This window comes from Anoplolepis gracilipes, chromosome 8 (genome assembly GCF_047496725.1).
Source record: "Anoplolepis gracilipes chromosome 8, ASM4749672v1, whole genome shotgun sequence".
NCBI classification, from domain to species: domain Eukaryota; kingdom Metazoa; phylum Arthropoda; class Insecta; order Hymenoptera; family Formicidae; genus Anoplolepis; species Anoplolepis gracilipes.
This window is the reverse complement of record NC_132977.1, coordinates 996,520-1,011,956: the sequence shown is the minus strand read 5'-3', so window position 1 is coordinate 1,011,956 and position 15,437 is coordinate 996,520. Positions and strand designations below refer to the sequence as shown.

At 38.2% G+C, this 15,437-nt stretch overlaps 1 pseudogene; it reads left to right on the top strand.

Moving 5' to 3' along the window:
- Positions 1-8,319, top strand: part of LOC140668795 (myrosinase 1-like) — a 30,936-nt pseudogene extending 22,617 nt beyond the window's left edge.
- Positions 8,320-15,437: the final 7,118 nt, after the last annotated feature.

Genomic DNA, 15,437 nt, shown 5'->3' with positions numbered 1-15,437 from the left:
CTTCTCCTCTTTCTCTCGTCGCGCAATTTGTGTGCTTTACCGACGGTGTTTTGTGCCGGGGGAAAAAGCCGACGGGACATTATATTCCGGACGCTTCGCTTCTTCGCATCTCTCTTTCTCCTTCTCCCTACGTTACACGGAATACCGTATAATTTATGCACCCTGCGAGCGCGTTCATAAAACCCAAATATTTTAAAACAAGGGTAAAAGAGCGGAAAGAGCGCGCGCACGGCGGCTTTGCTCTCTGCGCAAAATGACGGTTATGCCGGTTAGGCAAAGAGATGGGCTTACTATGAAAATCGGGAACTCCTTTTGTGTGACAAAGGGATAAAAAAAAAATGTCCTCGTTTTGTTTTCCTCGCGATAATCTAGACTTTGGTAGGAAGATATTATGCTTCTTGATTCAGGCAAAATTGTAATTTAATTCCAGCGTCAAGAGAATATATTAATATATTTTTAATATTTTTAGACAATATAAATTGGTAAAAACAATAAACAATAATAGTATAATAAATTGTGTGACTCAAGAAATTAAAACTGATTTTATGATATCAATATTTTCTGATTACCATGTCATACATATTAATCACGTGTCATCACGAAATAAGAGTGCTTTTAACGTTGTTAATTTAGTATTATAATACTGACAGAAAGTTTAATTCTGCTGTAATATAAAGCGAGAAAAAGAGGTCCTCTATAAATCAGAATAGACCATGTTATTCGTGTGTGGCTAGTCGTCAGATTGAGGAAAATCCGCCATTGTTTTCACATTCAGCTGGCCGCTTTAACATGGCCCGCGTAATAAATATTCGTACTCGCCTGTAGGATTACGCCCGGCAGAAATAATATTCCTCTTTGTGGATCTCGGCTCCTTTGTTGCGGCCTTTCGCCAACGTCGGTGGTGACGTCAACTACCGCGGACGTAACGAAGCGCCTTTAGAAATTGCCGTCTTTGTTTCGGACAACCCCCGTCAAAATCTCGAACAAAAGTTATTGATAAGGGTTCGAATTGTTATGGTAAATACACAAGTATCCTTGCGTATTAAATCCTTTCTATTCTTCATATTCCATTATATATATATATATATATATATATATATATATATATATATATATATATATATATATATATACAATATATTAAAGTTTTTAAATGTATAACATCTCTTCATTTTTGTCTCTTAATCTGTCGAAAAAATTAAATTTCTAGAGACTATATTCTATATACATTTAGCTATATGTATATAGATTTCATTAATTAGAATCAATCGTTCAAATGCTGCTTTTGGAAAGATTTATTTTGTATATGCTTATCATTGTGTCGCGATTTCCATCCCCTAAGATCTTATTTACCAATGCAGCAATTCCTCCCACTTTTTGCTTCCTTTCGCTTTTTTTAGTCAAATAAAGCGATTCATTGCCTTTCTCGCGATCCTTTTATACGTTTGCACAAATGACTGGGCGTGCCTCGTTTATTCGCAGGAGGCAAACCCTACGAGAAAAAGTTTATTCATCAAGGAAGGACTAGCTCGCCAAGTGGTCGGTTTTGTGATTATAAAGACTATGGAAAACTTGTATACAGGCTATATGGCCAACATCCAAGGCACTTCATTTGGATTCATTCTTATGCTGTCTGCAATTATCTCAGATTATGCGTGGTTACAATTAAAAAAAATTGCTTTGAAAGAATCTTTTTTTTTAGAAGAACCAATATTGTAAAAGATTTTGATACTCAATATTTATGAATTGTTTTATTATTTAATTCTTATATTGTTAATGCTAACTCTAGACATATTTGTTAATTTTTATGTAAGTGATGTAAGATGAAAAAATGCGATATCAGAGTGGTCTTGCTACTCGTAATCTTTCTTGATGGATCATTTTCATGTACAAAACACACAATTTCGAGAAATAATTATCAATCGAATTTACTGGACGACGACAATATGCATACCACTAGCCATGCCATAAGTGGAAACAATTTTGCTCATGTAACTAACTTCATGATTGCGGCGAGACTTTTTTTCATTGTTTCAAGCAACGCGTTGGACATTCAACGAAGGCTAGGAATTCGCTATAATATCGTGCCTGCGTGCTCAACTATTTTAATAGCCAACTGTCACGAATCCCCCATCGTTTTAAAAGGCCTTCATCCGTGTAAAAGCCTCGGTGATTCGGCGCTAATTATGAATAACGACAGTTTTTAACACTTCCCAGCACGCCAACTTGCTCAGCCATTCTTGCTTATACAGTTTTTCTTTTCCAAAGTATTTTTCAGGCTTGAGAAACAATGTCGCGGGCTATCTACAGAGATATCATAAAAATTAACGGCGATACTGTAGTAGCATATAATTACTTCGAGTAAGAACTAGAAAATAAATTGTAAAGACAATTTTCTTTTTGATACAAAGCAGAAAGCGACAACATGGCATTAATTTTATAAAATAGCATATTAATATCTGTTGTAATATCTAAAATATCAACATAAAATTATTAGTAGAAGAATATTGCTCTTATTTTATTTTTGTATTAAATTAAATTGTAAATTATTTTTAGGCGATATTTTATATAAGAAAGATGGAGAATATTCACCGCGTTATGCTTACAAGTGCAAATGCAAGACAATTACCTTTAAAGCTCACGGGATTACACAATGCAAGCTATCGTGTGATTTATATACGCGGAAAATTTAGCAAGAATCCCCCTTAATTTTAGTTAGAATTGCAATCAGGTTAATGCCAATTTTCGCAACAAAAGTTTCGCTCGTACAAATGTAGAATTATCGATTCTGATAGTAACTATTTCATCATCACTCGATAACATTTCTCGATATTATACGATATACATTTTTTAAATATTACAAAAACGCAGAGAAATATGTTGCCGTTAAAAAAAGGTAATATTTGTAAACTGTACCGTCCTGATGTAAAAGTCATCTTCATCAGTCTGCTGACTTCCTTATTCACTTTGCCTAAAAGCCGCTCCATTACTTCCTACGCGAAGGCAAAGTCAAAGTAAAACGTAAAGTATTGGAAGAAAGCTTTGTATATGCGCGCCACTTGAGAGTTGGTTTTCTTGAACGGCTGGTCAAACGGCTGGTAGTTTATAAAATAAACTTGAAGAGGGTCAATTGAAGATCTAATCCACCCCTGGGCTTTAGAGCAAGATGCATCGGCCCAATAGACTGGGGGTTTCGCGGGCCTCCCCAGGTCCGATCACCTTCTCCCCCGAATCCATTCATACACGGAACCGTCAGCAAGTTTGAAATTACATCGGCTAACGAACCACCGTCCCCATCCTCTCCTCGACAATGTTTCCCTCTCTCTCTCTCTCTCTCTCTCTCTCTCTCTCTCTCTCTTATTCCGCCCCCACTATTTTATTCCTCTCGACTCGTACCTGTTTCGGAGGAGAAATAAAATTCTCGGTGGCGGTCAATCCACCGAGCAACCTAACCACCACGGAAAATTTCTCTTCCTTCGGTCCTTTGGATCGCCGCGAACGAAAACTCCTTAATAACGTTCGCTCCTGTAAATCGCGGTAAGATCTTCGAGAAATGCTGACCACAGTTTACCAACGAAAGTAACGCGCTGGAGGCTGGAGCCGCTTTCTTGCCCTGGCTAATACTCATCCTTCGTCTTCATCTTGCTATCTACCAATTCCAGCAAACGAAAAAGCTTCGGCCGCATTCTCCCGTTTAAATCGCTGCACAATCTCCAATAAAAGCGGATTTCCGGAGTGTTTTCTTGGCGAAATCGAGGTACTGTAATTTCTCGAACGAAAAATGTGAGATTTACGAAAAAGCTTTCAATATATAAATGATATTTAAATGAAACATACGCTAATTGTGAGATAGAGAATAATAAAACTATTTCTTTTTAATTAGAGTTAGAAAAGTTAGAACAGTCGTTTGTACAATCTTTAACAGATATACGGAAGACGCGTTATTTCTTTCGATGGCGTGTCACAAGAGCATGTCCGAGACATTCGAAGATTACGGTAGATTGTTACGAGAGAAAAGCGTCGCAGAAGTACTTTCTTGTGGTTTCAACAAACTTCCCGCTCTTCCGAGACAAGAGACGAGAGATGAACAGGGAAGGGGAGACATTCATTCCTTCGATCGTACAGTGAACAAACGTGGAACAGTCGCTTCCCATATATGTATATGTATATATACATATATGTGACACATATAAACGATTGCATATAAACCCATTCGTCGTTTCTCACTGTTCGCGAATCGCTCGCGAGATCGGAGAGTGTCCTCGAAACAATTTATGCTGTTGGGCGCGCACCACGTCCAACGTGCCTTATCTGGACGCGCGCACTCTGTACTGATAAGACGGCGAATGGTTTTGCACCGGATGGCGCGGGAGTACAAAGGGGAAGGACGTGACGTAAGTGCGTGTAGGAGCGCCTCTTTATCCTGTCGTCGCCAGACACGTCCGCTATGATTCGTATATACGATGGGGTGAGTTCCCCCTCGTGAGAAGAGAGAAACACCTTTGCACGATAGAAGAAAATACGTTTTTCTGCAAAATCTCTTTCAAATTTTTTAAATTAATTTATTTAACGTCGCCGCGGATAATTTATAGATTAAAGTCTTTGTATATTTATACATCTAATGCAATCATTTCAAAATAATTTAATATTTTATCGATTTACATGTCTTTTAATATTTTTATTGATTGAATTAATCTTTTGCACATCAACTAGAAGATGTGATATATAAAGAGATAGTATACATTTTGAAAATATAATAAGATAAAATCACCCGCAATATATTATTTCGCGGATAGGCAGACAAATTGGACAGAGGAAGAATGTGTTAATAAATCCGTTGCAAAATAGAATGAATTAAAGTCACGCGAATTTCACGCGACATCGAGCGCAACGCGACGCGCAACGAATGTCTGACAAGTGCATCTGAAATCTAAAAATAGAATAAACTACAGATCGGTGACATATGGACCGTCCGCAACTCGTGGCAACATCGTGCGCGCACGTCGCATTAAAATACTTGCAATTAATTAATGATGAAATACGTTGCTGTGAAAAAAGATACGTAAACTCGATTATTCGAAAATATCAAAGTGTGTTGCTTTTTTTTATTATGATGATTAAATCTCGACACTCGGTGCGTGGTTATTTTATATTGAAAACAATCTGTCATTAAGCGAAGATCATGTAATTTGATCGCTCCAACATTGAAAGCATTAATAGTATTTAAGTAATTTTACAACGTTTGATGTGAGCTTAATGCTACTATTTTGAAAGAAGGAAGAAAATTGTAATATAGTCTTCTCGAGTTTGCAATAATATGCTGAAAGGCTGTCATCACGGAAATTGCGTATTCTGACAAGTTTTTTAATGCCGAGACCGCAGCGAGCCACATCCGCTCTCGCCGTCAAGACCGTTTATTAGCTATTAGCTATTAGCATTGCTATGCTTTCGAGCAATTCCGTCTCTCGGTTTATGAATCTTTGAGACGTGCACTGTTAAAGGAAAACTAACCGCGCGTACACGAGAATAAAAAAATGAAAAAAAGAAATAACATTTCATAGAGTATCTGAATCAGGATTTGCAGACACCGAAGAGAGTATTAGATCTACCGAGAGGGCTGTTGAGCCACGTGTACGTGTGCAGTCACCGCTCACACATTCGTGCACGGTTAGTTGCAACACGGATTAACGGTTACGGCCGTAGAGCCTCGGACTGTCGGAGCACGAGGAGGATGCTGGAGGAAGAAGAGGAAGTTGCAATCGCGAACCCGCGAGTGAAAGAGAGATCGAGGGACGCGGAGAGAGAGAGAGAGAGAGAGAGAGAGAGAGAGAGAGGGGGGGCAGTGCGGCTGGTTTAAATGCATTTGTATTTGCATTTACATCGGCCTGGCTAGCGGGTAACACGGCCGTGCGACCAAATTGCCACCGCGCGACGAGTACTGGCGGATTCCTCGGAAATAACGTCGTAAATAAAGCGTGCGTCGCGGCTCTATACTCGCTCCGACTTTTTCAATTCGCCTCTTTGATTTTCCTCTGCACGAGGAAGAGAGCACAGACGACGCGACGCAACGCGACGAGACGCGCGTAATCTGCGGGAAGTCTCGCGCCTACGGCTGAGCGAACACACGCACGCACGCACGCACGCACGCACGCACGCACGCACGCACGCACGCACGCACGCACGCACGCACGCACGCACGCACGCACGCACGCACGCACGCACGCACGCACGCATGCATGCAACGCGCGTGCAAATCTCAGAGAGACGAAAGAATACGATAGCGCCGGGCTACCTCGGAATGCCTGGAGCGCATTGGGCGTGCTAAGCGATAATGCGCTCCGGAGTCCTGCGGAGCGAAGTCTCTCATTGAAGAAGTGCACGTGGTCACGGAGAGATACGATAGGATCGACGGGTAGGGCTTTTCTCCCGTTTGTTTGCGTGTTTCAATTATGGTGCACGAAGGAGAAGAAAGGAGATAGGCAGAAAAAAAGGGTAAGTGTCAAATCAAAACTTATATACTCATATGAACGCGTTCATTGTTTCATATATACGCAACAATTTATAATCTTCTTGGAAAAATTTAAAAATCTTAAATTTCAACAATAATATAATCTTATTTCAATATTACAATTGTCATTTCAAGAATAAAATAATTATTTTAACTCTAAGAAAATTATAATCTTCCATTTGAACATGTGTTATTTTCAATCCTACATTTTTTCCTCCCCATCAAGAAAATTATTCTTAAATAACAAGAATATATTTTTCTTTGTTTAACGCAATATAATCTCATTTCAAGATTTACATTTTGAAAATAAAGATATTGTCGAAATAAGAGAATATTCTTTTTTTCTATGTATGGACTAGCGAGATTTTCGGCAAGGTATATCGCATTTTTATACATGATAATAATCAGAAAATTCATGTAATGTTTCTCTGAGATTCCCATTATGCTTTTTTCCGAAAGTCTAATACGTGGTTAATACAAAGTTAGATGCGTTAAACTACGCGAAGATCCCTCTCGTGATGAAGTTTCCTAAAGGAGGGTCTGATGCGGAAACAATGAGAGGAAATGAAATTTTCACGACGGATAAAGTCCAGAATAAGGTGGTATTTATCGAAAATTCGGTCGGAAAAAAAAGAAAGCACGAGAAGTAACTAAAATAAAAATGTTCTAAAAGAAAAGATGATGCACTTTGAGTGTTGTCGAAATTAAAACACGAGTTGACAATATCTGAAAAATCGTGAGTTTCATTGAACAAAAGTCAGTAAAAGACGAGAATGCAGCAAAAAAAAACTCGAAATATTGCTCGAAGACAGACAGGAAGAAATTGTTGGCTTTCAATCCATTAAGCGATCGATTAATTTCAGATACAACTAAAATAAAGACGTTATAAAAGAAGAAGAGATGATGCACTTTGAGTGTTCGAAATTAAAACTACGAGTTGACAATATCTAAAACATCGTGAGTTTCACTGAACAAAGGCAGTAAGAAACACGAGAATGCAACAAACAAAACTCGAAATATTGCTCGAAGACAGATAGAAAGAAATCGTTGACTCTCAATTCATTAGGCAATCTATTAAGTTTTATGAAAAATAAACACAAAAGAGTTTTAAAGAAATTAAAGAAATTGCTTAAACTACTTAAATTACTTTACGAATCTCATTTTATTAATAACTCTAGATAATTAATATTTACTATTTTACATCTTTATACAGTAACTTTTTTCTTGATACACTCTAAAGTGTTCTATTTTCTTAAAAAAATATATTTTTTCCTCGCGTTTGACAAACTCTCTTTCAATCTTAAAGAGGTTCTTGAAAAGTTAAATTGGCGCTTACATTCGTCTTTCCAACTGTCATGCGAAATGTGAAAAGACCCCCGTTGCAACCTTGACATTTTCCCTTACCGACGACGACACCTCTCCAATTCATCTTGCGACTGGATTTTACGACAAGATGGTGCTTCGATGGTGATTCGGATGAACTCTCCAGCGGCGAAGAATCGAGACATCTGGAGCGAGTCACTATCTACGCAAAAGATCGAGCGACTAGTCTGGTTCTCGAGGACTCTGATACAAGTGTGGTAACAAGAGCGTTATCGAAAGCATCCTCTCCTCCTCGTCCTCTTATGGAAACGCGTCCGTGCGTTCGTGCCTCGTCCCACACGGGGGTGTTTGCTCTTTCTCAATTTCTTTCTTCCTGTCCCCGCCTTCTTCTCGTGTCAACCTCGTCGTCGGCCGAGATTCAACTTGGATACGATAGCGGGACCGACAAGGATATCGATACCGGTGGTAACAAAGCCAACGATTTATAGTAGCGATTTATTGCCATATTTATAGCGCGGCTCTCCAAGGACCTTCTCCTCTGTCTCCCGCCATGTGCGACGTCATTTAAGTTTGCGCGTAGAGCGTTTTGTGCTACGAGTACCGTGATAAAGAGTATGTTTGAAATTCTCGACTATAGCTCACAGTTTTTGAACAAATAGAAGCGATAAAAGAACGTTTTGGCTAGAAGAACGCTTGGATATCTTCAACTTGATACTATTTCAAGCACATCAAAAGTTATCGAGTCACTATTAATACGTAATACGAACATTCCGCCAGTAATCGACGAACGATATATGTATCGACGAATTACTAGAAACCACGATGAATTATCCGGCGTCATTGCGGTTTGCAGCGTTGTAAATGGAGTATGCGCTAGTGTAGAGATAGATACACGTGGCCATTCATTAAATTTAATGCGCGTATGGTCGGCACATATCAATTACCCACTTGAATTTAATATGTGAATTTCAATTTATGTATAACGTCACGAAGTGCCTAGTAAACAAAATTCAAAGACCATTGTGCGTTTATCGCAATTGTCAACTATGTAGAATTCATCATTCATCTTTCCTTTTTACGCCTCTGAAGTCCCTTGTCTAATGACAAGGTTTAAAACGATTTAGCTTTTGATAAATATCGCGACGTCCCCGTTACAGCATGGACGATTTGTTCTATTTCGATACACGATTTTGATCGGACTTTTTCTCGCCAAGTGTCGTCCGTCGTGTACATCCTCACCGTCTGACACTTGGTGGTCGTGTAGAGGATGACGGTCGATTCTTCAGAAACCGGAACTAATCTCCGCGGTACGACAGTCGGTTCTTCACTGTCAGCGTCCAGGGAATGCGACACTGGAGCACAGAACCCGCCGGTGCGTTTCTTTCGATGTTTGCTCTCTCCCTTCATCTATCAGTATCAGATCATGAAACTTTTTTCAATTCCTCGTCCCTCTGACAGGTTTCTACGAGAAAGCTCGAAATAGAATCGCGACAAGAATCTGTGCAAAAAGTATTATTTATCAAATATGACGTACAAACTAGAGATTGCTGAAATTTTCCAATAAAATTTCTCTCTCACTTTATCACTTTAAATATTGTATTTAATAAAATATAATTACATGACAGAATTAAATTAAGGTTACTCACAACGTATAAATTCTAAATTATTCATAATTACTTATTAATTACAGTATTATTAAATTATCATCACTCATCGCTATTAAATGTTATCGTGTTGCAATACAGATGAAGAGAGGGAGGGAAAAAAAAGAAAGAGAAAGCAAAAGAGAGAGTTGAAGATATACAATAATTAACAAATACGATTTGAATTCTCGTTGCGCTTTTTACTCTCAAAATTGGCTCGAAAGAGGACGAAATAAAACAATGAATAAAAAAACGAGTGGGTTCAAATTAGTATGCACATGCACGGAACTTTAAAGTTAAAACCGGTACGAAATTGCATTTGTGGAACGACGAGAGGCGCGCTGGCAATTTGTTAATTCGAAACATCGTCCAGTAAAGGGGACGGGCTGCATGATTGCGTCATTAACAGCGAAAAAGCCCACGACGAACAGTACAATATGTAGCGATATTACATTTTTAATATTACATGACCAATTGGGGATTGTAGATCGAGAGAACATGTTTATGCATGAATCCACCTGTTAAAATGCGACGCGTACTGACACAATTTATGTTTGATAATTAATGCCATTCCGCGAGGTAGAAGTCCATGGAAATGAAAGCGAAACGAATTGCATTATTAACTTGGCACATCCATAATCGGCGATCGAAGATTCGAACAATTGCGCTTTCGCTCTATCTGAAAGAAAATTATTAGGCTATCTTATATTTAGATCCTATATTTAACTGTCGACCAGAATAGAAGAAGCAAGAAAAAGCTTGAAAAATCAAGCGAAATTGCACGGAAAAAGCTGAAAAAGAAACGCTTACGATCTCGCAGGCGAGATACTTTAAGTCGAGCTATGCATAAGAGATATGAGAGTGATTTGTTAATATGATAAATTGTTAATACGATAAATTACACCATCATCAGCATCAGACTCAAAGAAAGAGTGCCGCCTGAAGAGAAAAGAAGAGAAGAATAAGATTCCGCTACATATATGACGACCAGATACAAGTCGGATAATCGTCTTTTGATTCAGCTTGGAGTTATAGATCATGTCGACCATGCTTACATTCACAGTTGCCGCTGTGCATTAAAGTCATTGAATTATCTAGTAATAAACATTTTTTTTTATTTTTAATTGCGCGATTGGTGTAATTGCCAATTGTGCGAACGGAGAACACGAGGAAAGAAAAAATGCTAATCATTGCAGTATAATGATTTCAATGCTTTAAAGATAAACCGATCGAAGCCATTCACTCCGATATAAGCTGTGATTATGCACGGTTCTAAAGGAGGACACGGTTAATATGAGTTTTTCTTCTTTCTCGATTCAAACAGCAAAGTTCAGAGATTAACTAACAGTTTCCTTGAGTTAAACGCTACTTAGAAACTTCGATGTTCTCTCGACTGTTATCCGACGATAGTTTAAGAACGTAATTACTCGATACAGTTCTCGATGTAACTAACGTTCAAAGTTTGCTTTGATTCAATTTAAGGAAATGCGAGAAGGTGATGATTTAATCGTCACTTAATGTTTTAATTTAAGTAAACACCAATCTTTAAAAAAAAGACAAAAAACTACAATAATGTTATTCGTAATATTTAATAGTTACATGTATGTATATTATTTTGTGTGTGAATTTTTTTCACCAAAAAGAGTAGAATCCAAGAGAACCCAATAATCTGTATATTTAATTAGATTGTAAGACATGTAAATATACGTGTATATAATACCGAACAGAAAGTTCTCGCGATTTGCATGACAGCGACGTTCTTTTAAGCACGGTAGTAGCGGACGAGATTGCGGTGACTCTCGTCCGCGCGCGCAGTAAACTTCTGTTAATTAAGCGCCGGATTTAATTCGATGCGCGGGGTGCGTCCGGGGACCAATTTTCCGCGAATCGTCATTTATCGAGGCCAGCTTGCAAGGGTTATGCAAATTACGTCGCTGGCATAATTCAGCAGCACCGCGCCGGCAGCTCGTCGCTGTGCGGATTAAAACCGGGCGTTCCCATGCAAATGTTTCGCGCAGATTGCTACGATTCGAAGGAAGACGCACGGTGACACGAGCAAATCAAGACTTTGATACTCGCGTACCGTCCTGAAGGAAATAGGATTACGCGTTCAACAAATTCGCCGGGTTTGAAATATTTCACTGTCTTGGTATAACGCCCCACGAACGCTCAACGTTCTCTCTTTGTTTCTACAGGGGAACAACGAGACATATTAGAATACAACCAGCAGTCCCATCTCTCGTTGCATATTTGATTAATTTGTAAATTATATACTTGCGTAGTTTATAAGACATATGTATATATCTAAGATTTTATTAATATTTATAAATGCTAAAACTGTCAAAAAATTATGCAGAAATTCCTTTTCAAGTTGTAACGTTAAAAAAAAATTTAAAGAAAAAAGTAAAACGTGATAAAGAAAAAAAGTTTTAGCCATTGTCAGATATATATGTATATACATATATATATATATATATATATATATATATATATATATATATATAATAATAATAAATAATATATAAAATAAAAAAATTTTTTTGTTTTTATTTTTGAAATATTTAATCTTGACAACTTGTTGCTTTATTTTGTTACATTAGAGAAAGGTAATTAACGTTGCGCGTAAAATCAAAAGGTACTTGGATAATTATATATGTACATCTTGATATTTTATAGCATAATTTCGTGAAATCCTATTCTTCTTCGACAACAATTTCAACGCAAATTGTACCACAGATACGAAATACGCGCGAAATTTACTGCCCTTTAGCCGCGGATGTCGTGGAATTCCACGACGAAATTGTTTCGGAACTATGTGGCTAGCTTTTTGTTTCGGTAGCGCTACAAAAATCCTGGCGAACGACAGTGAAAAAATGCTCTTCTTCCTTTCGCTGCCGTTTTGGCGGTGGTTTGCGCTTCGGGAATTTTCGCTCGTCGCAAAACTTTCTCGTCGACACGTACAGGCCCGCATACGCGAACGGTTTTTCGAACATTTTTAATACCAGCTGCTATACTAACGAGTTAACTTGATAAATGGCAATATTCCCCTCTTATTATTACATCGCTATTTTATCGCGACGCACGTTGTACGTTGTACTGGTATCTAAATTTTCAACACCGTCATGCGTTTAATTATTCGACCATATTTATCATGTATTTGCATAGTAGTAAACACAGACATTTTATATTAATATTTTTTAGAGAATATAAAACACACATACATGTCGGAAATACAATAAAAAAAGAACAAATATTATTAGAGAGAAAAATATTATTAAAAGAGATAGATGTAGAAAAAAAATATCTTTTGAAAAAAATATAACGAGAGAGAACGATGTATGGAAAAATAATATTTAGTGATATCGAACAGCATTTAATTTATTCTAATTTATTTTTGCTTAAACGAAAGGAATTTAAAGACGTGCATAAGTTGGTTAATTTATTCGACACGCAGAATTTTGTGCCACATCGGTGGCTGTTCGTAATTTCAGTTTTCGTCATTTACGATTGGATTCCCCGAGGGCGCAATCCTCGATAAGATCTCAACTACCTCCACATCCTTCACGATCTTCCTTTCGTTAACGCACGCGGTAATCTTCCCCCGTATGAAACGGTCGTATACCCTTCTTATCCTCGGGATCCTCCTTCATTTCCTTTCGACGAAAAGTAATTATTTGAAAGACGATATACCGGCAGGTTTTGCATTACACGCACGTTCGGCGACCTGTAACGCCGTACACCGGACCGCGACGGACGTATGTACACACCATTACTCGGAAAACATACGCGTCTTTTTACAACCATGTTTTATTACAGATAGGTCCACTCTCTGACAGTTTGCGTGCGCATCTCAAGTTTTTAACGAGATCATGTTGCGAAAAAATATATTGACCGATCCTCATTAATAGTTGTCGTCATTCAAATCTTAAAATTTTCATTGCTTTCCTTTGCATACGGATATCTTGACTTTAATATCAAGATTTACGATTTGAATATTAATTATTGCATATTATTTTATTTTAATCGTATATTAATTACATATCATTAGTATGATTCCATCAAGTAAAAATTAATTGCAAACCGAATGCGTAAATCTCTGTTGAAAACACTGGCAGGTGTTGTTACACTTGGTCGCCTCGTATAGGCCTACGGCATGAATTAATGACTTTACCGGACACGTACAAAGTCGATTCCACGTCATTCGATCGCGATATGTCTGGCCGATTCATAAGCCACCCTCGAGCGGTATTCTCGCGTGGCGTGGGTGTTTTGTACGCACGCGGTAGCCGGGGTCCGGTAAAGTGCGTTGCGCGTGTGCGTGACTTCGCGGTGCGTTAACGGAAGCGGATAAAGCGCCGCGCGTGCAATCTGATTGGACGATCCTTCTCGTAATTGCCTGTAGATCCCAATCGCGATTAGTCGGGAAATTAATACGATACTGTGTCTGTGCGATTTATGTGACCAACCCGTGGATTACGCGTGAACCGTGACTCGTGCGTAACCGCAATCGTATATACGAGACTTTAAGATTTGTCGAACAGAAAACGCTTTTTACGGACGTTAACTCCGCTGTTAAACTCGACTGCGCGTCTTGAAATATAAAATAAATCACGTTATTTTCGAGATGACATTTATAAAATAAGAATTTTTGAATTATTGAAGAGTATCATATAATTAGGTAATATTTTCTTGAAATGATTGAATTACTGACAAGTTTATAGTTAGCTAAATCTTGTTATATATTTCTTGTCATATGCAAAGAAGTGCACTTTTTATTACAGAGTTATTCAAAATTTGATTAATGTACCGCGGAAATTTTATCTTTTCATTTTTCCTGCCGATTAATATTCTAATACTTAGGTATGCTCAAGAAAAAAATTATGACATTTTAATATTACTTTTATAAGTACCGAACGAACCGATATTACTTTAATAAGTACCGAATTGACCTTATAGCATCGTATAAATGATAGAAAGAAGCGAAAAATGAAGGCATCAAGAAAGAAATGAATTAACGAAAGTTCGTGAAAAAAAGAAGAGAGAGAGAGAGAGAGAGAGAGAGAGAGAGAGAGAGAGAGAGAGAGAGAGAGGAGAGATGTCGGGTGGCTGGCGAATCGCATAGCGATTAAAGGGTGACCATCCCCGGCGAGTCGGGTCAACAGGCATTGTCCGGTGGAATTACCACCAGCGGGCCCCTGTGATTAAATGCTACCACCCCTCCGCCTCTCATCCTTCCAAGAGGATTCGGAGAGGAGAGAGAGAGAGCGACTAATACGAATGGTAAGAGGAAACCGGTGGCGGAAGGGAGACGATAGAGGAAGCAGAGAGATACGTACATACCTATATGGGGGCTGCTGGCTCTGCCATCCGTACTTGCATACCTATACCTTGCCGAACCTCTCGACCCTTACCCCTATACGGTGACGAGATAATGCCCATTGTTTCGAGCATCCTACGCATCCCTGGTTCAAGACACGATACCTGGGAACCTTCCTCGAATGCTTGTCGCGATACGATACGTAAATGGCATCTAAATACCCGCCTATCCACAACTGGAGATCCTCCAGCGGACTTCCGCCTTCCGTTCGATTTTGCTCGAGAACCGTCGGATACCTGATGACGATTGGCATTCAGATGCAAATTGGGCATATGCGGCTATGAATGTCACCTGTAATTTCTGATCTCGTTGAGCACTCCGTTGTTTGTTAAAGACCGCGTCATTAGATGTAATTTGCATTAACTATCGAATGCAATTAGTTGGAAATAATGAATATATAAATGAATTATTATCGATATTAATTTTAAAATAATAATAATAAATCAAAATTATATAAAAAAAGAAATTTAATAAGAGAGAAAATTTTTGTTTAATAATTAATAACATATATTTGATTGTTCTCAAAAAATATATAATATTACAAGGAAATTTTTTTTTGTAAAATATATGTGTTTTAATCGATAAA